General features: G+C 45.0%; 1 protein-coding gene across 2 annotated transcripts in view; it reads right to left on the minus strand.

Annotated features, from left to right (window-relative positions):
• GRIA1 (glutamate ionotropic receptor AMPA type subunit 1) overlaps nt 1-27,696 on the minus strand; it is a 277,064-nt gene that overhangs the window by 241,869 nt on the left and 7,499 nt on the right. The window lies entirely within an intron of this gene.

Consider the following 27,696-nt stretch of genomic DNA (forward strand, 5'->3'; position numbering starts at 1 on the left):
CGTCCCACACAAGTAACGCGCCTTCTTTATTACAAAACCTTTTATTTCAAAATCACAAGCATGTAATTCTGTAACATAACACTATCACACTCAAACACACTATATGACATTTTAGGTGAAATGTTCAAATTAAAACTATAAATTATTACACCCATATTATTACCCCACCAGCCACACTCAAGCAGCTGTTACTTCTGCCGGACCTATGTGCGTGTGTGTGCGTGTGTGAGTGTGCGCGCGTGTGTTTGTCATTCATAGGGTGATTTAAAGTTCACTGAAAAATCATTTAACATCACAGAGCAGTTAAGTGCCGGTGAGTCAGATGGGGCTGAGTTCCATTCCTGACTCTACAGGTACTTGCTGTGTGACCTCAGAGAAGCTGTGTGACCTCTCTGTGCCTGAGTTTCCTCATCTGTCAGAGGGGTGTGACAACAGGAACCACCTCCCAGGGCTGCTGTAAGAATGTCGACACTACGCAGGAAACCACCCACAGAGCCAGGAGAACCACGAGGGCCTGTGCCATCAGAGTTGTTGCTGTTGAAGTGACAGTTAGGATTAGTGTCATTAGCAGCAGCATCTGGGCTTCATAGCGCCCCTGGGATGGGCAGAGCAGAGCTTACTATCCCATTTCAAAACAGAGAGAACTGGAAACTGAGGCCTGGAAAGGGGGAGTGAGTTGCCCAAGGTGACCCAGCAGAAAGCCTCAGTGGTGCTCATCTCAGTGTGAATTCCAGAGGGCTGCCCAGAGGGCTGCTCTTTTCACACAAGCATCACCTCCAAGCAAGGCGGAAGGTCCAGGACTTTGAATGTGCTCTGCTCTGAGCCTCAGATGTCCCTGTACCCCAGGCCAGGCTAAGTCACAAACAGCCCCTCAGGGCTGGTGCAGATGACTCTGTGCTTCTGTGGGACTCCCAGTGGGTGCTTCTGTGGGACTCCCAGTGGGCCAGCCCGCAACTTCTCCCCGGAGTGTGCTGCCTGACTTGGAGGGTCGGCACGCTCTCCTTTGTTCTTCCTCATCCACATAGCGCAGGCAGCTCTCTGAAGTTCTGATGCTCGCCATGAATGCATTGATTCGACAAAGTCAACCAGTACTTTCCCGGGGCTGTTAATGTCTGAAGCTCCGCTTCTCCTCTTGAGAAGGTATTTGAAGCAAGACTGAGCAACTGGGCGGAGGTAGCTCAGGAGCTGACACCCCCTCCCCTTCCTAGAGGTCTGGCCTTGGAGGTTAAGGTGCATCCTGGACCGAAGATCTGAACCTCAGTCCTGCAGGGAGAAGCCCAAAAGTTTGAGGCCCACTGGTAGCTCTGCTGGGAAAGACAATCACTTGTTAGCTTAAGTCCTGCCCTCCTGGCACCTCTAAGAGAACTGGCATTCTGGAAAGATGTCCCCCAAGGGGACAGCCCTGTCAGACGATACCCGGCAGTAATTCACCCCCTGGACTGCAAGAACAGATGCTTCTTACTGAGAAGCAGAAATGACTGGAATAAAGACGACTCAGTTGAAACAATGATTCTCATTAACACAAAACAGGCAAACATGACCCTAATGAGAAAATCTGCTGTGAATGTTTCTGTTGGCAGACAATAGACCTCACTCCATTGGTCCAGTCAGGACCCTACTGATGCAGTTCTTGAGGCGGGGAAGGCTCATTTATTCTTTGCACATCTTCTCCAAGGACTGACCTACCCGAGGTCACGTAGCCATTTGATGGAGACAGTGAGATGGATGCAGCTGACTGAGGGGCTGGGCCAGGGGCATGTGAGGCAAGACCTGCAGACGGATGGGCCGTGAGGGGAGAGAGAAGCAGGTATACACAGGATGCCTTATTTTCTGCATGGATGTGGCGTCTTCACTATGATAGGAGATCCTGGAGGAGGGCCAGGCTTGGAAAATGGCCAGGAAAACGGCAGCCAACAGTCAGGAGCCACCGGAATGAACTGTCGCCAAGAGAGAAGGAGACATTTAGCCCAGGGGTTCTCCAAAGGCAGTGCCTGGACCAGGAGCAGCAGCAGCGGGAAGTGGTTAGGAATGCAGATTCCGATCCCCAGCCCGGAACAATTCTATCAGAAACTCCAGAGTTTTGTGTTTGGCAAGTCCTCCAGGCAGGGCTGGGGTCTGATGCCCCCACGAGTTTGGGAAGCTCAGCTTAGCCCTGTGAGCCTGTACCCCAGGAGCGAGGGTTAGAGCAGCGGGGTTACAGAGGTGCAGCGGTGGGGAAGAAAGCAAGTGCTGCTTTGAAGCTGGAAGCGCCTCCCTGTCACAATTCACCATGCATACACTTGGGGTTACAAGACAGGATGTAAAGGGAGAAAAGAAACAATCTCGAGCCCCCAGCAGTGCTGGTCTCTCTTTTAGGCCCTTCCCTACACTGGCTCATGTAGTCACTCCAACAACGCTAGCAGGCAATAGATCTTCCCTTTCTGCAGATGAGAAAGCTGAGGCTCTTCAGGTTCAGTGTAGAGTCACGAAGCTGATAAGTAGCTAAGCTCAAAGGGAATGTCATTCATGCCTCAGTTCAAAGGAGCTGATCCTTCTTCACTGCACTGGGGCCCAGTCACCCTCTCTGCATTTCAGTGTGATCCTAGGCGAGTAAGATCTGTATATGGATTCAGGAAGCACGGGCAAGTTCCTTTTAACATGCCAAACACATCTAGGTTACATTCACACCAACTTAGGCGTGATAGTAACATTCCCGCTGAGCCGACTTTGCAGAGTTCCCTTACGCTGGGTTCTATAGATCTGAGAAAAATTTAAAGATGTGTCAGGGACTGATAGAGAATGTTAATTTTTGATTTTTTATGTAAGGGTGTTTTAAAACAAAACAAAACATCTTGCAATCTACCACTATCATATTTCATAACAGAAGAGGCACTTGAACAACAGAAAAGAAAAAACACATAATCACAGAATAAAGGAATCCTATAAAATATACATGTTGCTTCACTATGTGGGCTTTATTTTTCTGATTTGCTGCAGACACAAAAATATTTCTCCAAATCATAATGCAGTGATTCCTAAAGATGGTCCCACAGACTGGGGCCAGCATAAAAGAAGTTTTTCTAATCCTGAAATCCACTTTGGGGGAGCAAATACAGTATAATTTACAGGACAATTCAGCACCATCTTATTGATTTTCTCCATCACAGGGCAGGAATGATGATCCCCTGAGTACAAATAAAAAACAGAGAACCACCAGCATATTTAAGCTCAAACCCAGGCCTGTTGAATTGAACCAAGTAACCTTTGCACATGAAAGTCCCTCTCTTTAATTTCCACAGGTCTGGCTTGGTTTTATAGTGGGGAGTGACTGTTGCTAAGCAGCTAATAGGAAAGTTGGCCTCCATCCTGGACATTCTATACCACAGTCACAGCTAACGAAGTTTCATCAGTCAAAGTGCCATTTGTGTACCTAAAGAGACTTTTCAATTTACTGAGCTGAATGTGTTCCAACCAGATCAGGAAAGGTGTGTATGTTGCTGTGGGGGAGGGGAGTGGTACCTGGAGGAGTCCAAGCCCGGCCCCACTGCTGGCCAGGAGAGAAGGCTGTGGTTTGGATTCCAGCTACAGGAAGAGCCACTAATGCTTGATTTATAAAACGTCATTGATGGCTTTCCACATTACCATATAAAGCCTGCTTCAGGTTTAAGGAAAGGAGAAAGGGGAATTACCCGTACCCCTTAAGCCTTGCCTTCTCACTGGACAGAAGTCAGCTGGAGCTGATTCTAAACAAGGGACACTTTGAATAGCCCATCTACATTCCACACAGTAAAATATCAGAGGGAGTCAGTGCTCAGCATTTGGCCAATAAAAAGAACCAGACTGGGGTTTCTGAGCCTCAGCACTATTGCCATTTTGGACCAGATCATTCTTTGTTGTAGCGGGTGACCCTCTACATTAGAGGATGTTTAGGAGCATCCATTGCTCCTACCTAGATTCCAGTACTTTCTCCCTCACCTCTCCCCTGCCCAGTTGTGACAGTCAAAAATGTCTTTAGATATTGCCATGTGTCTCCTGGGGAGGAGAAGGAGGCAAAATGATGCCTAGTTGAGAACCACTGCATTAGACTGAAAAGAAGGAAATGGTAAATCATTTTGACAATTGGATGAGTTGGCTTTTCTGTGTGTGGAAGCATTGTATGCATGTCTAATAAATTGCTAAGCTCTAGAATTCAATAGGGGATGCCTGTCCCATGGGTTATACCTCAGTTAAGTAAATAGTCAGATCCTTGAGAGATCCTAGACTGACATCACTAAAACCAAATGTGTCTGTTCACTATTTATCCAAGAAGAGCTCTGCCAAAAGATAGCAAATATTTCCCCTGGACTTCTATCAACTACCAGATGGGTTTAGTGGGTGATCTTTGACTTCAAGGACAATACCTTCCTCCAGAGAGCCATAGGATGTTTCTCTTCTCACACATCCCTTGGAGTTACAATTGGGAAACTGTAATTTTTAATCCATCAATACAGGTTGTTGGCCACCAATGTACAGATCGAGCACTGGGTACAAAGATACTGTCAAGTATTGTCAGGGAAGCCTACTCTGAAGAATTATCACTATCTTCAGTTCAGATTTGCACCATTTAGAAAAGCACACGCTATCAATTAAGTAGACACAGATTACTCCACTTCTAATAAATTTATTTTTAGCCTAGTATGATTATAAATGAATGAGCTATGCAGGCAGGCTGGTCCAGAAGGACCACCCCTTCTAGAAGGGCTGCCTTGCAGAGGCTTTCCTGGAAGGATCTGTACCCAGTCAGGAGTGGAACTCCCATCACGAGCTTTCTCAAAGCACAGTCTGGACCCTAGCATCGCTCTCATTGATAAACCTTGTTATTTATGAGGATTTTTACTTCCTGTTTCAGGAATTATGCTTCAGTAAATCTAGATTCCAATATCAACATTTTTGATAACATTCCTTGCTGCTTCTACATAACTAAGTTTGAGAACCATTGCCTAAGATTACTTTTCCAAAGAGCTACTTTTCAAAACTCCTCACCTTTGAAAAACTTAGTTTTGGGAGGAAATTAGCATGTTTGGTAAGAGTTGCTGGTGATTAATAATCATTCACTCATTCATTCATTCCTTCATTCATCACACAAATAGTCATCGAATTGCCTATTATGTGCCAGATACTAGGAAATCAGTAAGTATGAGGACAGCCATCTTGTATATGCCCAACACTACCCCTTGTTTTACTTCTCCCCTTCTAACATCCTTATGAGCTAGGTAGGATCATTTTCATGTCACAGGAAAAAAGCAGGAGGCTCAGGGGACTTGAGGAAACTTACGGAGGGTCTCAAGGCCAGTAAATGACAGGCCTGAAAATTAGATCAACATCGGCCTGCTACTGCACTCTGTGTTCCTTCCACATGGCAAAAACATAAACATAAAAAGAAAAAAGAAACAAATGTTTTAAGCTGTCTGAGTCCAGTGCCAAATGAGTGGTCCAGTAGCTGAATACTGAGGGTGTTCAGCCCCAAATGAATCATTGCAGGCCATGGTGAAAGAGAGGGCTTCCTGGACGAAGCGGTGAAGGATGTAGGAATTCAGAAGGGGAGAAGCATTTGGGGAGGAGAGATAATAACAACAGGATGGTGTATATCAAGGCGTGGGGGTAGGACTGTGTGAGACTAATTTTGGGAACCATAAATAGGCCCAGCTGGAAGAGAGCCAAGGTTTTAGAGGGGAGTAGGAGAGAAAGTGCCGAAGGAGGTTGGAATTGGACTATGAAGTGCCCTCTAATATTATGCTTGGGTGTCTGAGCTTTACATCATAAGACAAGGGAGAATCACTGGAAGATGACATATCAGAGAGAAATTTGGAGATAAAATGGATCAGGAGTTGTTTGCAGAATAAATTATTGGGAGAGGGAGACTCATTAAGAGAATCAGGTGGAAGATGTTTATTTATATGGGAGAGCTACTACAGGCAATTCATTAACTAATGAGAATTAATACCTAACATTTAAGGAGCTTTTATGATGTTGTAGGCCCTGTGTTTAGTAATTTACATGGATTACTTAATTTGATCCTCAGAAGTTTCCTCTAAGATAACATTAGGCTGCTCACAAGTCCCCAGCTGTCCTCCTAGTCACATGGCTGAGTGCATTCCCCACCCCCTTTGGAAGATCACTGTGGCCTTGTGACTTACTTAGTCCAATGCACTGTGGAAGTGATACGTTACCTCTGGGGTGAAACTTTAAAAGCCAGTGTGTTTTGTCACGTATATTTCCTAACCACAGTGATCACGGAAGCATTTCTTGGGAAGGAGCCTCTCTGAGTCTCGGTCCCTGAGTGACAATGAGGAGCAGTGTCCCTCTGCCATCCTGTGCTGGACTTGTAGCATGAGCGAGAAATAAGCTCACGCCCATTGCCACGTGAGAATTATTCCGACTTCACTGTAACTGGCCTGTCCTGCCTGACATAAGAAACCCTCGCTGGCTGAGAAAGTGCTCTCTGCATGTGGGAGCCCGAGCTGCGGTGCCCCGCACCGTTCACCGCATTTGGTGGATCACAACCTCTCCACACCTCATTCGCTTCATCTGCAAAATGGGAATCGCCGCAGTGGCCACCTCACAGGGACATTGTCAAAATAACAACGGTGACCTCACATGCTCTGTTGCAGACAGTTTCTTAACCCTTTTTATGTGTGTTACCTGACCTAGCTCCCACAATGACCATTTGGTAAATAAGGAAACTGAGGCACAAACAGGTTTGTGGCACCTTCCTGAGATCACACAGCTAATAAGAAGTGGGGCCAGGATTCAAGCCCAAGGCAGTTTAGTCCCAGAGTCCCCACACTCCTCCCCTGACAGCACGTGGAAGAACTGAACACCCAGCACGCAATAGTCACAGAGTCAATTTTCCCATTAGGCACGAGAAGCATGGTGTCTGGGGCCTATGATCTTCTGAGGGACCTGCAAAGTATTTCTAACCAGAAAAGTATATCATCTCTGAAATAGTAAAAGCAAAGTGTAAACTCAAATTAATAAATACTCAATATATATAAAACTTGTCATTACGTCAACTAGCTCATAACAGCACCACTCAACTCATGTAAATTAGATTTAACGTGAGATGTAGTCGCTATGTGATGTCTGTAATATCGTTGACGTCATGGGGATGGTAGGACTTGTAAAAGTGCCTAGGGTTTAAAATAGGCCTTCAAATAACTTCCTGAATAGAGTTCAATAAATATTACCTATCATGTAATTTTCATTCTTGTCCTTAGCTATGACCCACAGAAACACATCTGAAGCTCTTCAAAATTCTGCAACAAAGCAAAGACTGGTCCCTTGAGCCATGCCCAAATGGCCGTCAGCAGCACAGAGCTGAAGCCTGGCCGTCTACAGGCTCAGACTGAGTTTCTCCTCTTTGCCCAGGGCAATCTAGTTCTCCTCACCTGTGGAGCCGGAGGTAGAAGGGAGGTGGAAGCCGTAGCCTGCCCCAGGCTGCCCAGAGTGCCCGGTGGCTGGGGATGGAGTTACGTGCACCTTCAGACTGGTAGCAGAAAATCAGAGGCCTTTCTTTGAACACTGCAGCTGCCTGGTCCCACCTCTGCCTGCCAGTGTCTGTGTCTCCAGTCCCTGATGCTTTCTGCGGCTTGTGGCCATGTTAAATCGCCCTGCGCAAACCCTTCTTTCTGAAGGTTCACACTGATGCTTGAACCCTGACTCACCATCTAGGGTCTGCTGCTTAGCCTGGATGATTGTGTTAACTTGATAGAGTGACTCCTATCTGGAAGCACTTTCCTTCCCAGAGGCCAAGCTAACGGCTTTTGATTCCAGCCCACACTTTTGTTCGTGCTTTGGATTCCACCCATTTCATCATTGTAACTTATGTCGGTAGGGTCTTTATAATTTCCCCACTTGATTTTCAACTCTGGTGCAGTGATTTTTGTAGTAATAGGCTCGGGGATCAGGAGACCTGAATTCAAATCCTTCCTCCGTTACTTCTCAAAGGGTGACCTCAGTAAGTTACTAAACCTCCATTGCTGTCATCTATATTTTGAGGTCTAAGACAGTACCTGCCTCATAGAGATGCTTTGAGAATTAAATGAAATAAGCCAGTGAAAGAGAGTAGAACATATAATTGCTCAAAAGATGTTAGCCATTATTATTGTTATTATTACTGATTCTCACAGTTGATGTTCAAAGATCCCAGTGAAGCAGGCAAGTCAGGAATCCTAGCCCTTATTTCACGAAAGAGGAAGCAGAGGGTCAGACCAGAAAAGCTTGCCCAATCTCACAGAGCTTGTAGGGGGTAGACCCGCGGAGACTCTGCGCTAGATCCAGAGAGCCCCCCATCTTTCTATCCTCCCTTTGCCTGGGTGCACCTTCCCTAACCCCCTCCATATCCAAGGGCCCCCATGAAAATAATTCTGATGGTCTCCTCAATTGCACAACTTTTATAGCTGGCCTCGTGCTGAGTCTTTGATCAGAAACAAATTATCCTTTCTCTTTATGCACTAAGCGCAAACCTCAGAAGATTGCAGAGAATCTTGGATCTAGCAGCTTTAGAAATGGTAAATAATTTGCTTTTGTCCTGAAGGGCTCAACCGGGGGTGGCACGGCACTGCACTGCTCAGCGTCCCCCTGAGAGAGCGGGCAACTGGTGGGCAGGCACCTTCACCCTGTGCCCTCCGCCTTCTCAGCACAGCATGTAAGCTAAGTAAGGGCTGAATAAATAAAATAAACAAATGACTGGAGAGTGTGAAGAAGTTTAGAGCGAAGTGAAAGAAATTTTGCTTGCTAAAGCAGACCAGTTGGGAGTCTAGAAGCCTCAAATCTAGAGGTTTATTTAATTAAACTGAACCTAGCACATGTGACACAGAACCTGGCTCACATAAACTCAGAGTCCACATAGGCTGTAGTTACTACGAAGCCAGCAGGCTATGAGGCTTCATACACATCTCTTCACCCCACCTCTTCACTGGCCAGACAGATTAACATATTTCTAGTCCTACTCTGCATGACTGGAGAGATCATTAAGAGAAAAAAATAGATGTCCAGGTGCCCTGAAATTGTTTAAAGTAGAGTCAAAATTTATGATCTTATTATTTTTACTAATTCTTATTATTATATAATGGCCTTTAGCCCAGGACAATAAGTCTGACATGAAATATTGCCAACCAGTCAATTGCATTTGGGAGACAGCTCTTGTGACAGTCCCCCCCTCTAGGACCCTGTTCTCTTCTGGTTGCCTGGTGAAGCAGCAGGTTAATGGGGTCGCAGACTCCATCCCGCTCAGAGCTGCTCTCTTTCCAGGGGCTGTGTGTCTGGGCGATGTTTACTGCTGCAGGTCCTGGGGCCAGGGTCAGGCAGGGCAAATGGCTCAGTTCTGGGTACAACGCGGCTCCTCAGACTCCGGATCAGAAAGCAATCCACACCCACAGAGTTTGAGCTGAGATTTGAGTTGTTACAGGAAAAAAATCTTGATTCTACTTTAATTAAATAGCTCACAAAAAGCCAGACATTCAGCAGGCGGTGCTCCTCAGACTTGAGTGAGAGTCATCGGAGTCGCTTGGAGGGCTTGCTGAACTCGATTCCTGGACCCTCCCCCAGAGGTTCTGCCTCAGGAGGTCTGGGGTGGGGTCTGAGACTGTCATGTCTAACTAGTTGCTGGGTGATGAAGTCACTGCTGGTCCAGGAGGACAGCCCTTTGAGCATCACTGGCCTAGGGCTGAAGCTAAGGCTATGGAAAGAGATTAGGATGCTGGTTTGAAATCTTAGTCACTTACAAGCTGTCCCTAGGGGCAAGTTACTTGAACCTCTCTGGGTCTGATTTCTGCATCTGTCAAATGGGTTGTTAACATAGTTTAAATGTCATAATGCTGATTTATAGGGTTATCGTGAGGATTCTATGAGAAAGAATACATGCAGAGTATGGTTAGCCACTGTTGTCATTACTATTGCACGTGTATGTGATGTTATACTTCTTACCCCGAAACTCTGGCATCTCAGTTTCCCTCACTGGACTGGGAGCAGCCTCAGAGCAGTGGTCCTGCTTTGTTCATTTCTGTATCCCCAGGGCTGAGCCCAATGCCAGGCACAAAGGAAGAACACACTCTGGAAACCCATTGATTCACTGAGTTATTTACTCATTCAATTGATAAATGTTTTCTGAGCACTTCCTCTGTGCTAGGCCCAGGTGAGACACTGTACGTACAGTGAACCAGAGCAGTAGTCCCTGTTGTCTGGAGCTTACAGTGAGTAAGTAGGTGAGAGAGACATTAAATAATACGAGTAAATAGGCAAAATAGCTACTAATTATGAAAGATGTTTGAAAAAACTAAACAGTGGTAAAATAGAGGAAAATTAGAGACTTGCTTTAGGTAGAGTATTCAAGGGAAGGTCTCTCTGAGGAAGTAACATGAGAGCTGAGATGTGATTAATGAGGTGGAGGCCACATGGGAAGATCTAAGAGGAGGGAACAGTCAATGCCAAGGCCCTGGGGCAGTAAGCAGCTTGGCATGTTCAAGGAGCCAGAAGAAGACCAGAAAGACTGAAATCTAATTCCATCAGTAAGGTGTAAGAGGTTAAGGTTCATGGACGGCTTTATAGGTCAAGGTGCAGAGTTAACTTTTTTTTTTTTAAAGCAGGGGAATAACATGTTTAGCTTACTATTTCTGAAAGGCCCTATTAGCCTCTGGGCGGTGCATAGCCTGGAAGGAGAGGGGAAGAGAAGTTAGAAGGTTAATGCGGCAACTTGGGGTAAAGACCATGCTGGTGTGGAATAGAAAGTAGCAATGGCGATAGGAAAAAAAGTGGATTGAAGTGTATTTTGTAGCTAGTACTGGCAGACTCGCTGATGAACTGTATGTGGGGGGATAGGAAAGAGGATATGACCTCTACGGGGACATGACGACGCATCTCCAGCTGCGATCTCTTTATAAGAAGCTGCCACAGCTACTTAGCTTCCCATCTGCTCACGTCCCATCCCTGTCTTTCTTACTTGATTCAGTTCCTCCCTTTGTAGGGCCCAGGGCCCAGGGCCCTTTCTGAGGCTCCTCGAAGCTCCCTGCCCTGACTTCTGAAGCTCTGTTGCCTGGCCCTGGTGGTTGCCATCCCAGAAGCCTAGATGTCCTGCTCCTGCAAGGCAAGGGGGAAGCCGGCCCCCTGGGGGTCATTAGCAGAGTGGCCTGTCAGCAGGCAGCGAGTGGATGACAAAATAAAGCTATGAGGGCACTCTGGGGATCTGGGATGCTGGCAGGAAACTGAAAACAAATTCAGTTGAATATTAACAGAGAGATGTCCTGTTGGTTTGGGCCTCCTGGTGCCGGTGGGAGTGGCGGAACCATGAAAAAAGCAGAAGGCATCTTCCGGGCCTATTTGGTTTCCCTGGGTTGCTGAGGATAATGTATTCTTTGATGGATGTTGCAAATAAGGGAAGCTGACCCCAAGTTGGCTTCCCTCCCAGCCCCTGCCTCTCTCACTCCCAATCTCTTTTCTTTTTTCACCAGCCCGAGACCCAGCCATTACAGCCAAGCTGAGGCTTCTATTAATTATTTCCCTATAATATAGTAATGAATGTTGCCATCAGCAGAATATTTTTTATCAGGCATAGATCATGCTTGGTTTTGTGTTTGATTTTTGTTTTTGAGGTTTTTTTCTTCCCTTTAGTTGGCATGGGAACGCTGAAGCACCAGTTCAAGGAGGAACCATCAACCGCATTATAATCCTACCCCATGCTGCCCAAGTGCTTTGATATGTTCAAAGTGCACACTCAGTTCTCCCTTGTGGCAGGAGAGCTGGAAGCAGCCAGCCTCGCTGTTTTCCCAGCTGAGAGGGTCTCCAGTTCACATGATTCCAGAGGGAGAGGGACCCCAGAGACCAGTCCGGACCCTAGAGTCAAGGTCATATAACAAGTCAGCAGTGCATAGAGGACTCAAATCTAGGTCTTCGTACACTACTCGATGCCGTGTGACCATTCAGGATCGTCTTGAACTTTTCCGGCCCTCTGTTTGCTCATTGGTAAAATCAGATCATTGTCTGCTCTCTTTCCCCCCGAGGTATGCTGTGAGTATTAAGTGAGATTCATGTGATTCATTCACACAGATGGTAAACATTTCTTTTAACCCCGAGACTCCAAATGGGGGTCCCACATTTAAATGTTCATAAATGGTTATTAAATTGATGGAAAATGAGAGGCAATGGTTACATATTTATGCCTCAGAAGTAGATGGGATGGATTATTATTCATCTATTGAACCTTTCAGCTGTTCACCTATCCAGCAGCTCTTCTTCAAACACTTAATGCTTAATGAAGGCCATGATAACTTGTTTAAAACCTGGTTTAAAAAAGACATCGACCTTGGCCCTAGAGAAAGGTGAGATCCAGCCTGGAAGACAGTCTTGTAGGAACTGCATCACCGCCCGATGGTTTATGAGCAGTAACGGCTAACAGAAGGCACAGTGCGAGTCCCTTGAGGGGGCGTGCCTCACTGCTTACACAGCAGGACAGCCTTCTCTGAGTTCAGGGGGTTACCATTTGGCCCTTTAAAGGTTGGCCAGGAGTTTCTTAGGCCAGAAGAGCCAAAGCCTAGAGGAGAATTACAGCAGGGCATTTGGGGCTGGTTGCAATTTGTTCAGCAGTGTGATGCAAGATAGAGCTAGTATTTATTAGGCACTTTAGGCCCTGTGCTCAACATTTCACAAGCAATTTTTCATTTCATGCATATGATAAGGATTGTTATTAACCCCATTTGACAGCTATAAAATTGAAACTCGAGCCATTACATAATTTTGTTCAAGGTTTCACAGGTGAGAAGTGGCAGATGTTAAATTCATGGATGTTTAACACCATGTTTGGGTTCATAGTCACTGCTCTTTATGGTCCCTGTTAAATAGGGATGCACGGGAAACTGAGGCTGTAGAGTTGCTAGGGTCATGGAGAGGAAGTAAAGTAAAGACAGGATCCATGAGTTGCCCAAGATCACATGACTAACCAGTGACGGAACCAAGGCTTCGGCCTTACAATTGCCCTCTTCCTATCTTTACTCTGGACCATACTGTGGCTCACTGACTAGGAACAAATTAAGAGACCAAGATAGAGGATGTCAGAAAAAGAATCAGCTGTCCTCCTGAGAAACACGAAATATCCTGCGCATCTCCTCCACTGTTCTGCTTGTGTTAGGTTTTCCCGGGGATCTGCGTTGGTGGGGAAATTCGGAGTATTCGCGGATAACAGATGTGCATGTTTTCCTAGTCTAGTGAAATGAAGAGACGTGAGAGGAGTTTGGGCACAGGGCCAAATTCGGCAGAACTGTCAAATCCTGGGTCTAGTCTACAGGACTCCCTCTTGTTCCCAGCGCACCCCCCACCCTTTTGCAAGAGCTTTTATTTGCTTCCTATCCACCATCTAAGTATTTTCACTTTTCGGAGTGCAAACACCCATGTTACTAGTTGTATTAGTCAGCTTAGGTTTTCATTACAAAACAGCATAGCCTGGATGGCGTAAGCAACAGAAATTAGTTTTCCTACGGTCCTGGAGCCGGAAGTCTGAGATCAGGGTGCCAGCATAATGGGGTTCTGGTGGAACCCTCATGCTGGCTTGCAGGCGGCTGCCATTTCACTGTGTGCTCATGTGGACTTTCCTGTGTGGATGTGGGCATGTGTGTGGGGTGGGGAGAGTGTAAGCTCTGTGGACACTAATATCATGAAGGCCCCACCCTTGTGACCTCATCTAAACCCAGTTTTCCAAAAACCACATCTCCAAATACCAACAAATTGGGGTTAAGAATTCAATGTATGAGTTTTGGGGGGATTCAATTTAGTCCACAGTACCAGTTCATGGAATTAGAGCTATGCTCAGAAAGATGTACCTTTATTGGTTGGGGATGCTGGAGAGGGCAAATTTGAAACCAACAGACTTTCTACCAAAGGTGTCGCAGGCACTGAGTCATCAGGGTGGAGGTGGTAGATACTTCTGTAGAAGGACCAAGTCTCCAGTAGTCATGCTGACTGGGAGAGGCCCAGAACCAGCTAAAGGAAACCCTCTCCACTGCTGGCCAGCCCACACTCCTAGAATGGGTCAAGATCTGTCAGGCCAAACCTCCCATGTACTGGCATTTGTTTGGCCTCCGAAGCCATAGAAAATATACAAAAATCATTTTGCAGACTGTTTAGATGTTTGGGGATGAAGAGCAAGCCATACTTTTCCCAGACTTTCTTCTTAGAGCCTCCCACCATTCCTCAGTGAGAGTGCTTCAGATCCTGGACCATCTGAACGTGGCCTATAAGTCAGTCACCCCCATTCCTTTAACCTGCCTGCGAAATTCGAAGTCCAATTACCCAAGGTAGAGCGGGCTTAGTCACGGGATTTCTTTGTAACATCTGTAAGAATAGATTTGGCTCTGTCAGATGAAGGCCTGGAGCAAAATGAACGGTGCCGCGTCAAAGCCGCCGCCAACTCCCCAGTCTCGCAGCCCGCCCTACTGGATGTCAGCCTCTCCTCAGCCTCTCTCTGTGCAACCTGCCTCTTTTAGTTTTGATACTAATTTTACATGTCACATTAAAATAATTTATTTCAGGTCGCCTCACTTGAAAACAGCACTGGGGCTTGGTGTGATTCCTGGGCACCCTACCTAAGTGGGAGTTGCCCAGAGCTGCTTTGCGGGGTGGGGCAAAAGAGGTGTTGGCGGTGAGGCTTGCCTCGGCCAGTTCGGCAATTGCATCCCCAAAGTCTGCCAGTTCTTTCTGAGATCACTGGCAATTCCTTGCTCTGGGTAAAACTGTTTGGAGGGCTGGCTCCAAATATTGATAGGGAGCCAGGAAGAGTGGGCTGAAGTCCTGCGTGGTGGCCAGAAGTCCTGTGTTAGAATTATGACCTGGCGAAGAACTCGCTGCAGACCAAGCCCTTCATGCTCTCTGGGCCTTAGTTTCACTGGATGTAAAACGTAGGATCAGATAGGCACGAAGTCCCACAGGTATTTATAGGTAATCTCATAAAAAGAGGAAGTATTAAATGAGGACAATAATAGCCTACCTGCCTCTGAGAAAGGAACAAATGTATTAGCATATTAAAGAACTTTCAAAATCATGAAAAGTAGAGCCCACTGCTCTGTTTAATGCAGCATTACTAAGTTTACGACCACACAACCTTTCCTCATCACCCCAACCCCCCCAAAAAATGTATCATCAGACGCAGAACATAAGAGTTCTAATGGGAAGTGCAGACTAAATGGAGTCCAAAAGCTCTTTCCACACTAACTCTTTGGTGTTCCTCATGTAGCAATGTGGATTTTCTGTGTCATTTGACATCAGGTAACTTTATTCTGGTAGAGGATTATTTTAGTGACTACTAAATAAAACAATCTTTATTTGTATATTAAAGGACCTTTTGAATACCAGCTATGAAACTTCATTATTCTGTCCCTGAGATACCTTTTCTTGGCCTTCACAGCCTTCCCTGGTCTGAAACCCATCCACTTTTTCAAATGTACCTTCCAGAGCTTCTCAGAACCTCCATCAGAATCTTCAAAATCACCATGTTAACTCTCCATCTCTTTCGTGACCTCTTTTTTTTTTCCCTCTATATCACTCATTTTCATTTGTAATCCTGAACAATCTATGTTTACAAAGCCCCCTGGGCCTGTCGGATACTTGTGATCAAGGCAACATTAAACTAGGATCAACACAGCCGTCTTACTGAGGCAGGATAGCAGAAGAGTACATTTCAGAAACTGTTTCAATTGCACATATTTAAAAGAAGCCCGTTCTTATTCATCCTCTGTTTCATCCTAAAATTCACTTTCCCAGAACTGTTCATTCCTCAAAGATTTTAGTCAACATTGCCCTATATTTCACTCCAGCAGCAACTAGCTATACATTTAAAGCATTTTGTCTTCTCATTCCCAGATAGGTACAGGACAATATTTAAATTATATTTTATTTTATTATTTTAAGGCATCTGACACGAGGTAAGACCTGGAGAACTAAAAGAAATCATCTTAGCAGACGGTGAAAGGAAACAGGTAGCTAAGTGGCTGTATTGGGGGGATTTGTTGTCGCTGTCATTTCAGATCAAAGAAGCTTTAGATCTAGATATTTTCGAACTAAATTACAAAATCCCAGCCAGAGCATTTTTTTCCCCCACCATGTCCCTCATTTCAACAAGAATGTTAGATTTTCTGATGAAGACTCTGGAGGGCATTTCCAAAGAAGCTCATCATCACAAACAATTAAGATGAACAAACAATCGCTCCCGTTGGTTGGGCACTTGCCCTGCCAGGCCCTATGCTATGCCCCTCTCAGCACTTTCTGAGGTTACCTCCTTCAACAACTCAGAGGGATGTGTGATTCCTGCCCCTTCACAAAATAAGAAACCAAAGCTTTTGGGGGTTCAATCACTTGTAAAGATTACACAGGATTCAAAATGAGGAAAGTGTCCCTAAAGTCTTCGCTGTTAACCAGGATGCTACCTTGGAAATATTTATTGAACATAAGCATTTGGGTTGCAATTACAAATAATCTTGTTGCCCACCCTCAAAGATTTCAGGTTTTTGATAGTGGATAGGACTTTTTCTGACCTACAAAAGGTAGAAAGTAAAGAAGGCCAATAAAAGCAGTATAAAAAAGGGAGCTAGTAAAATAAAGAAAGACTAGTTATAATTGAAGAAATAAGAAACAGTTTCATAGAACAGTGGTATTATCTGTGACACACATTAGAAAGTAGGTCTGATTTCTTGTGTCAACACCCTACATTCAATCTCTTACTAAGTCTTATTATTGCTACCTTGAAAATATATTGCAAGTATACCTCTCGTTTCTTCTCTGCTACCACCTTCGTCCAAGCCACCATCCTCTCTCATGTAGACCATTGCAGGAGCCTCCTAGCTGGTTTCCCTGAGTGCCCTCTGTGGTGCTCTGTGGTGTGGGCTACTGATACCAAAGTACAAGTTTATGCCCTTTGCCATGTGACTTTGTAATCCCTCTTGGAAGGCAGAGTATATTTCCTTGCCCCATGAGTGTTAGATTTATCATGCTCTGCTTCAGCCAGTGAAGTATTAGAACACATGACCAAAAAGAGGCTTTATGTATACTTGCATGACAAGGCTTAACCTCTTGTGTTTCTGTGATCCTCTGTGAGTATCATAGGTGTTTTGTAGCTGTTGTCCCTTTCCTCTCACTTGCAAAACAACGACGCATGGGGCAGACCTAACTGCCGTTGCCGGGTGCAGCCTATCAGGCCTAGAACAGGTGAACAGTAGTCAATCTGCAGATTATGATTATGAAAAGAAAAACAAAGTTTTGTGTAAACACTGAGATTTTGATGCTATTTGTTAGGCAGCAATAACTGACTGATACACACTGTTTTCATGTCAATTGATCACTTTCCTTTTCTCCAGAGAGAAATTATAGCAGTCTTTAAAAATGTAAATCAAATTACCCACTCCTAAACTCAAACCCATTAGTAATTTTTACTGTATTTGAGGTTAATTACAATTCCTTATTGAGACCTACAAAATACCCTGCCTGATTCTTTGTTCAGTATGCATTAGCCCCGCTGGCCTTCTCTGTGTTCTCTAATTACACAAGCTCACTCTCATTTAAAAGCTTTTACATTACTATTCTTTCTGTTTGAAAAGTTCTCAAGTCCAGAGTTATGCTGTCTAATATGGTAACCATTAGCCGCATGTCACTATTTAAATTTAAATTAATTAAAATTGAATAACAATAAACAGTTTGTTCCTTAGCCCTACTAGCCACATTTCAAATCCTCAATAAGCACACGCTGTCCTGTCCGTGGCCACCATATAAGATGGCACAGATATGGAATGTCTCCCATGATTGCAGAACATTCCATTGGTTATAACACGGTTCAACTGAAATATCACCTCTGCAGAGAAGCCTACCTTGACCATCCATTTGAAACAATTTTCTAGCCTACTCTGTTCCATGACTCTTGTTTGGCTATATTTGTAGCATTTAACAACTATTTGAAACCGTTCTATTTATTTATTGTTCACTAGCAATATAACCCGCCCCCACCCCCACAAAGAAGGCAGGGACCTTATTGCTGCATCCCTGGGGTCTAATAAAGAGTGGGTGGTCAGTAAATGCTAGCTGACTGAATAGATGGATGAAGTGTTAGCAGGTGGTGTTGAGGACAATGCCCAGTGGAAGCAGAACACGAACAAAAGCAAAGCACTGAGAGGCTGAGAGGCATGTTTGTAGCAACACTGGGTATCCTACTTCAGCTGGAACATAGCATGTACAGTGTTAGGTAGTCTCAACAGGGAGGCAGAATGAGACCTCATTATTGAAAGACTCTTATTCTGGCCTGAGTTTGCATGTAAAGCAAAATGGGGAAGCCCGAACAATTTTTTAAAGACAGAGAAGTTTCATGATCAACAAATTGATCTACTCACTGTGTGGCAAGTAGATTATAGCTTGGAGAGACAAGTCAGAAAGCTAAAGCTTTCTGTGAAAAAAGAAGAAAAAATTGGACAGATTTAAGAGTTATTGTGGTGGTAAAATCAACACATTACATGTATTGGTGGAGAGGTCGACAGAATTTGAGTAGTCAAACCAGACACTGATTTACTGAGCCTGAGTGATTCAACAGAGATAAAGTGAGGGAAGAACAGCAGAATTGGCAGGAAAGATGCAAAGTTCTATTTTTGATGTGTTGAGACCAAAATATAGAGGACAGCACCGTGGGGAAAGGGTAGATATTGGGGAGAAAAGGGAGGGCGGAAGCGGGTCACAGAGGGCCCCAAAGGTGACGGTGGGGAGAACATAGCATCACAAACCTAAGGGCTCTTAGGGAGAGGTGCGAAGATTCTTACAGGCCTTAAGCTACAAGAAACAAAAACATAACACAGCTGAATTTGCTGATGAGCAATCCATTGTAAATCTAAAGAAATTGGTTCATTAGAATAGTCAAAATAGAAACCATGATTTAAGGTATTCAGAATGATCTTGGAGTAAGGAAGAAAAGGTAGTAAGTGCAGCTTACGTAATTTTCCCAAGGTGAGTAAGTAAGTACCTGGATCCTAGACTCCACGTGGCCACTCCTGAGTTCCCCACGTCCCAGCACTCCTGCTTTTCAGTGTCTGGAGCATGGAAGAAGCAGGGGCCTTGCCTCAGGTGCTGTGTGCTCTTCCTCGTAGCTGTGACACCGTCATAAACTTTACCAGATAGGTCAGGGATGGCTGGCGCTTCTCCTGCTTGCTCTAGAGAGACTCTGCCCTAATTAACCACCTCAATTAACAAATGGAGTTTGGCACAGAGCAATGAAGTTCTTCGATTTAACATTTCCTTCACACATAATTTAAATCTCAGAGTCACAGACTTGGAAGGGGATCCAGAAACCATCTAGTTCATTTCCTCATTTGTGAAAAAATGATTAAATGTACAGACACACACTGCCACCAACACACACACACACACACGCACATCTTCTGCTGTCCTTAGAAGCAGCAGCAACAACTCTGGACTACTCAGGAGCCAAGACAGGAGGGATAGTCAATTCCATCGCCTCTCCATAAGGTGTGCCCTAGGAAACCTTACCCTCTGCCTCTGCTATGCTCCGTGGCTTCCACTTCCTGTGTCTGTCTCACCTTGCCAGCAACTGCGTCATTGTCAACCCTTGACTTTACACAAACAACGTGGTGGACAGGAGCCAGTATCTGCCCTGGGAAAACTGAGTGAACCGATTTGCAAGGGCCATTTTTTTAGAGCCCCTTTTTCTCCCGGGCCTAGATCAAGGTTCTCAGTCTAACTTACCCATATGGAGATTATATTCCTGCCTGCCTCCTTCCCAAATTTTGTGTTTGAGCTCAAAAGTCACCTATAAGAGAGGCCTTCCTTGACCACTTAAAGTTAGTATTCTCTCTATCATAGTGGTTCATCACCACATCACATTTTTTATGACCCTAGTAATAATCCCTATTTTTCTTATGTGTAAACATATTTTCTGCCTATTTCCCTATAGAATATATGCTCCATGGAGATCAGGGCCATATCTATCCTGCCTCAGTGTTTCCTCAGTGCTAGGCAAAGTGTGGACCATACAAGAGTTGATTGTAATGGTCAGATATATCTGATAACAAACCATGTCCAAATTCAGTGGTATATAACAATGAGTCCTTACTATCATATTCACAGGTCTACATGTCAGCTGGGACATCTCTTTTTCAGACTGTAGTTTGGGAGTTGACTGTGGTACCTGTGCTTTTTGTGTGTCTCTTTCTTCTTCGACCAGCAGGCCCTTCTGGGGCATGTTTTTGTCATGGTCTCTGCTTGAAACATGTCTAATAATAATCCACTTGCCAAAGCAAGTCATATGATCAAACTTAACAGTAAATGGAGCAGGGAGACGTATGATCTTCTCAAGAAGTTTGGGGAAGAGATAAATAATTAAATAAGAAACTACCACAATACTCCATAAATATCAATCATTGAATAAATGAATGTCCTCCCTAGATCATTTGACCTTTCTAGATAAACCACTTTCTAGTCATTACAATTCCATATCTCATCAGTATTAGTTCTTGAATTTCAATCCACTGTGTCCCATGACTTAGTGTGAAAAACCATCCCACCCTGTCTTCCTTGGGTAGGAACTAACTTAAGTTCTCTGCCTTTTTAACAGAGCTTAAAGCCTCCTTCATTTGATACTGGCTCTCTTGTCCCCTTCTGCCCCCCATTTCAGGCACAGGGAAGGTGTCATTCCTGCCAAAAAACAAAACAAAACAAAACAAAAAAAACCCCAACAACTAGAAGGGATGGGACCAATTAGAAGAACCTACCATCTGGTGGTGTAGGATTTGTAGATTTAAAGCCAAGATTCCCACTGGGACTGTTTAAGAGTCTGTGCACAATAGCTTGAGTGTCTGGGTAGAGCAGGAAATACCTTGGTCACAGGGAGAGAGTATCGGTTCCTGAGAATAACCAGTGTTTTGGTGTGAATAGCCCCAACGTTCTGTCGAAGAGCGGCCTGAAGGGACAACCCCCCAGCCACCCCATGTGGGTGGACAGCACTCCCTAAAGTGTTCCAGGAACACAGGTTTGCTCCTGGCTGGGAGGAGATGATCAAACGCCCTTCCCAGCGTTGACTAACTCATCAGGAGACCTGGATTTCAAAACTTTTGCTTGCACTGACCTCTGATCTTCCCCTACTACCAGAATCCCACGCATGCTGCTAGAGTGTCAACCCTCAGTCTAGCTCCAGCCTCTCTAAATTTTTCCTTCTGAAGCGATGTGCCATGGGAGGACATATGTATTCTTTTAAACCTACTTAACATTCACTCTCCTTTTTTTTGGTAATAGCATCCTGATTTCCTTGGGAGAACTGCTCTTCACCCATGCCATGTAGCTCTAGTTCTGGCAGGCTGATGGTGGTCAACAACCCATTTGGTCCTCTCACCGCTTCAAGCTCTAAGAATGGTCATGTGACTAGGCCTACCACAACCAAAAGATAACATTTTCCTGGTCATTGTATCATGTTCAGGAATGAGCATGTGTCCTGAGTTTTATTCCATGACATCAGGCCCAGGACTTTAGTGGAACTGATGGGACTTTGAGATGGGCAAGTGAAGGCTGGCTGTGCTGGAATCTGACATGTGAGATCTGACCTGTGACATGTATATGCCTGAGAGTAAAACCCAGTCAGAGAAAAGCTCAGCCTAAAAATCCAGAGGGTGTATCTCAGTCTTGATATCATTCAAGCACCTGAATCCAGCCGCACCTGAAGTAAAAACTACCCAGTGGGCTGGTTTTGCATCACTTGCCACCATGAGTCCTGACTGCTCATGGCCCCTTGTCCCTATAAGCAATGATTTCTTAAGCCAAAGACATTGTCGAGCCCACATATTTAGTCCAGTCCTGTGGAATGAATCACAGATGAACAGGAATGCTTTCAGATTTAGTAAACTAAGCCTCCTTAAGATTACAATTTTCCCCGTCAACAAAATTGATTCATTCATAGATAATGACCACCCTCATAGGAAAACACTAAAGATTAATTAGTCACATTGTACTTATGGTGCATTCATGTTAATAGATAAGAAGCCTAGTTAATCATATTACCCTGCATTTGCCTAGCACTTCTGATTTTTCAAAGCTCTTTCATATTAGTAATGGCATTCGCCTGTTTTAATACCTCTAAGAATCTGATATTATCACCCATATTATTCATCTAGACTCTCAACTGGACACAAAGATTTCTCAAGGTCATACAGCAAGCCAACATCAAAGCTGACATTGAACAAATTATTTCATTTTCTGTATATGCTAATTATTCTATTTAGCCTCATTGGAAATTGTCTTACTGGGTTATAATGCTCTTATAACCCAGTAAGCCAGAATAATAGATACAAATAGTTAAGTTTTATTGGGATGATCATCATAGAATTGTTTTTAAGAAGAATTTTGGAAGTAAACTAAATATTCAATAAAAGGAGACAGATTAAATAAATTAGGGTACACATGTACGTTAGGCTTTTAGAAAGCCATTAAAACAAATATGTAATATTTAAAGTAACATGTTATACTGAGTAAAAAATCATCTTTTAAGACAGTAATATAAATTTATTCTTAATTTCTAAATTGATATACTCAGAAAAAAGATGGGAAGTTTATCCTTAGTATAAAGATAAATTACACAAATTTTATTGTTTGATGTCTGTGTCTCCGTGGCTTTCTATCATACCCGTATCGCTTTTATACACAAAATAAAAATTATCCTCAGAAAGTTTATTTCCATCCTAGTGATTCTACATAATGAATATGTAGAGACAGGCTTAACCCTTGGGTGTCAATTTCATTAGCCTCCAACTGCCTCATTAACCCCCACTCCACCTATGTCCTCTGAGACCTGGGCCTCCCACGACCTTGGGCTTCCCCACACTCTCTGGACAGCAAGCTGTGACACACCAAAGTTATAAGAGCAGTCGGAGTGGAAAGAGATTTCCAGTAGCCTCAGTGTCCTGCACACCTTGACTGCAGCTGGTGCAGAGCAGCTAGGCCTCTTGACAGTGCAGAGAGCTGTGTGACAAAAGCAGTGAGTAGTGACACCAGAGGAGATGGAGGGCTGCTGCCACAGGAGGGAAACGACAGGGCCCCCAAGGGAGCAGGCAGACACAGGCCTCAGTGGAATGAAGAAAGCCCTCCCAGCCTGCAGACATCTAGTGAAGGGACCAGGGGCATGCACCACCACCCCCTCTCCCCCGAGAGCTCCGTGTCCCCACCCGTGAAAACGGGAGACTAAGAGAACCTACCGTACCTCATGGTGTTGTATCGAGTGGAAAGTGGATTTGAAATTAACTATCACTTCCTCCTTCTCATAATAACCATGAATCGCTGTTGTAATATTACTTTCATATGAAAGAAATACAGTTTCTGAAAAGGAGAAATGACTGGCACAAGCCACGCAGGTCAGCAATGGCCCAGCCAGGCCTTGAACCAGAAACCCTTTAGTTAAGAACTGGAGCCTTATTGCTTATTTAGGACCTTTACTAACAATAATCCAGAAGGAGCTGGAATGAGCTCTCGATTTGACTTACAACTAGTTGTCACCCCAGCACCCTTCAGCAACACGGTCATAGCAGCCTTCCCCTGGAATTTACAATGTGGCCTGCCACCACTCTCGAACCACACGGTAGCGGGCCCCTGTCCCATAAACATCAATGCTTCAGGCTTAGTCTCGCCACTGACGCCGGTGTCACACAGTATACAGCTTTGCATTCATTCTCTCATTCATTTACTTATTCTTTCAGCTCGCACCTCTGCACACTGTTCTGTGGTGGAGGCTGGGATAAGACACTAAAGAAACTGAGGCCATTGCCCCCAAGTTGCTCAGTCCAGCTGGGAGAACGAGAGCAGGGTCCAGGTAACAAAAATCCAGGACTAAGTGGAGCAGCTATTAGGGGGAAGGTACAAAGGGCCAAGGTGGCAGAGGAGTGCGTGAACACGGGAAAGGAAGGAGGGCATAATGGAGAAGTAGCGTAAGGGCTAGGACTGCCCAGAAGGACAGAATTTCAACAGGGGACTATGGGAGAACAGTTGGGAGATCAAAGTGGAGGGCACAGCCAGGGGAATTTTAGGACTCATGAGTTGTCTGGTTTGACTGGAGGCCAAGATACAGTGTAGTGTGGCCTTCTCTGTTGATTGGGGGCTCTCGGTGGTGCCCTGCCTCCAAATGCACGCTCACCAGATGTCCAGGCCCGGTGCTGGATCAGCCTCCAGTCTCAGGAGCTCCAACCTCCGTGCACTCCAACCTCCGTGAGCACGCCCGAGCATGCCACAGAGCCGCGTACAACAGGTCACCCCGAAACCCCGACACCCAGTCGTCAGCTTCCCCATCGCTCCAGCATCTATCCCCATCCCTCTGCCCGTCCGCCAGACTCCATCCCAAACTCACAACAGGCGTAAAGGAGCAAAGGCCATGGCTCCATTAACAAAAAGTCTCCGGGGCACGTGACAGGGTCAGAGTGCTCTGAGTCATCTGATTCCTGGTGAGGAAACAGAAAGCGAACATGCACTTCTCTGCTTAAAACCCTTCAGTGGGTTTGTCACAGCTCTTGGTCTAAAGATCAAAATGCCTCAGAGGGCTCACCAGGCCTGGCCCTGGCCACCCTTTCCAGCGCCACATGCCCCTCGTGCATTTTCCCCACCACTAGGCCTCTGCCCAGGAAGCTTCTAGAATACTTCTCGGTTCCCAAACTCACATCACCAAAAGCCTTCAGCTCTCAGCTCAAACACCTACTCATTCCTCTGCCCAGGGCTAGTTCCTTTGTAACACGCTTCCATTGAATCGTGGCCCTTTCACCTCTTTATCACAACCTATAATGATACAGTCATTTGCGTAATTATTTCACTAATGACATCCCTCAATAGCCAGTAAGCTCCAGGAGCACAGGACTGTTTTCTGTCGTTGTTCACAATAATGAGCGCTCAGGAAGCATTTGGTGAATACTGAACGAGTGCACCCGAGGCCCAGGGTGGGGTTAAAGCCCCTGCATTCACAAAATTTGCCACTGGGTGGGGGGTAGGGGTTCAGAGCTTTCCTTAAACTTTCAGTCTGTTTAGTGATCCTCCCTTTAACCAAAAGCTGGTACAAGATTGTCTTCTCTTAATTGTTTATCCCTGGAGTTTTCGATGCACCCTCACCATAACACAGCCCTAGAAGGATTCTGAGAGATCATGAGAGTTTCATTTTACAAATAAGCATTGGGTAGCAGGGGGAAGGTGCTTATCTAATGTCCCGCATGAGTGATTTTAAGAAGAGAGTCCAGCATTTGAACCCATGCCTTTAAATCCCTATCCAGAATACTTTTCACCACATGAAACTAGGGTGTGTGTGTCTATGTGTCTGTGTATCTATGTGTGTCTGTGTGTGTGTATTCTGTTTTCCAGTCTGCATCCTACCTGCCTTTCTAAATTCAACTCATATGTTCTTATTTTATGAAACCTGGCCTGATTCCTCCATCTGGGTTTTTCTTCCTTCCCCTGGTGGGGGTGGGGTGTATGTGTGTGTGTGTGTGTGTGTGTGTGTGTGTGTGTGTCCCTATTTTCTCTATAAGAACCTGAGCCCCTTAAGGGGAGAATCAATGCCTAATACATTTTATTCTCCACAATTCCTAGTGTAATGCCTTATAAAGGCAAATTGATTTTATCTCTTGCTTCAAGTCGGACCAATTGGCAATTTGCAGTCGCTGCGTGGAATACTATGGTGAGAGGGAATTTAAAGCCATGTCGAGAGTCAGTGGGAAGGGATTCTGTAATCAATGAATGCTGTCTGAGAAGGTGCGGGAAGGGCAGTGATGGTGCATATGCTCCAGAGAGGGCCATAAGAAAAGTGCTTTGAGTGAATGAACAAGTGCATGAATCTTAACGGTTTCCCGAAGGTCCTGTGCTTTATCTTGAGCATCTGAGAGGAGAACAGTAATCTCTCCCATCTCAGCAGAAGTCTTCCAACTAGTTAGAGGACGCAATGTTCACACACAGGTTTCTGCACACAAAATGCTTACAATTATCAATATTATAATAAGAACCAAGAGTCAGCCACGGACACATGTTGAAGCCTATATGTCTCAAGGTAAGGGCGCAGGTAAAAATGGAGGAGCCACAATCAGATTCTAATATCAACCAAAGAAATGCAGACATCTGAGAATTTAGTGTAATTGCAGGAGACAAATTGAACTCTCCACCTTCTCAAAGCAAACATACGCTGTAGTGGTTAAGGAGAGGGAAGAGGAAATACTGTGATTTTACCCACTCAAAACACCTTCCTCTCACTTTACTACCAAAATCTGCTCCACCCTCAGTGCTCTAGTCCCACCTCCCCCGAGAAGTCTTCCTTATCCACAGCCGTGGAGCTTCTGCCCTGAAGCCTGTGTCTTAATCCTGAATCACAATTTGCTGTGGCATGTCTGTGTGGGGCTCTTTCCCTGCCATTTCACTTCTGTGTGTGTGTCCACGTAGTCATCTATCTTGAAAGGGTAAAAGCTCATTGAGGTCAGGGGGCCCCAAAGCTGGCTTCCAGCACTAGCTTAGGCTCTCACTCATTGCATAATAAGGAGGAGACAGTCTCAGTCTCAGGAGCATCATCTTTGAAATGGGGTCAATAGTCATTGAATTTTGTTGTAAAACTTAAATAAGACGACATATGTGAAACACCTGGAGCACAACAGGCCTTCAAAATACCAGCCCTCCATGCTTTTTATTGTTATATACAAACTAGTTTTTTTGACAGCAGGGATTTTACACATCTTTTGTGTCCTTAACTATTCATTACAGAGTGAAGAATCGATACTGTTAGAATGGAATGATAGATGCTGAAGGATATGCATGAGGTGTAAGCACATTGGCCGGCTGATGGGCCTGGGCAAGTCACCCTTTTACACTGGCCACATTAAATGCAATAGGGAGTGGCAAGGACTTCGGTAAACTCGAGTCTGTGCCTTACGCTCAAAGCGGGCAGTGCGTCTCAGCTCCAGGCAATAGAAGCTGAGCAGGAATGTGGGTCCAGGATTGCCTGACATCCTCCATTTTCTTCAGAAAGGCCAGAAATCTAGATTTTTATGCGACATTTTGAAAAACACTGTGCAGGTCAAACAAAACAAGTCTGTGGGCTGTTAGTTTACAACTCTGAAATGATGAGGGAGCTCAGGCACAAAAACAACGACAGCATTTGTCTGTTGTCAGTGCTAAAGTCTTGTTGGATGCCCTTGGGTTCCCTAACAGGTCCACAGCAGAAGGGGAGCCGCTGCGTTAGGCACGCTGCCCCTCACCTGACCGCCCCTTAGGCTCTCAGCCTCTTTATGCCTGTGATTCCCACACTCTCCGAGACAGCTGTTCCTTTGTGTTGGGGGAATAGCCTCGTGATACGTGTTCTCAGCAACACCAGACAGTGGATTTACATGGTCTTTTTGGACAGCAATTTATATTCTGATGGTAGACATGACCTATAAACACACAACAGAGGTAACATTGCAGGACAACTCAACTGGGGCTTAAGAAATCAATACTTTCTGGAGCCAGGCAGGTAAAGAGTATGAGAGAAGAGGGCTGGCTGGGAAGGAAGTCATCTAGATGAGATACTCCCTGCTCCATCTTAGCCAACGGGGGCTACAGAGACCCGGGCTCTTGTGTTGCCAGATCTTTTGAAATTTCAAAGAGAGCTAAGATATTCCAATTTTGGCATGAAATTTCATGATTCTCAAAGACTGTACAGAAACTGGCCTG

The sequence above is a fragment of the Pteronotus mesoamericanus genome, unplaced genomic scaffold, assembly GCF_021234165.1.
Source record: "Pteronotus mesoamericanus isolate MK-2021 breed Mesoamerican mustached bat unplaced genomic scaffold, CSHL_Meso_final contig_2, whole genome shotgun sequence".
NCBI classification, from domain to species: domain Eukaryota; kingdom Metazoa; phylum Chordata; class Mammalia; order Chiroptera; family Mormoopidae; genus Pteronotus; species Pteronotus mesoamericanus.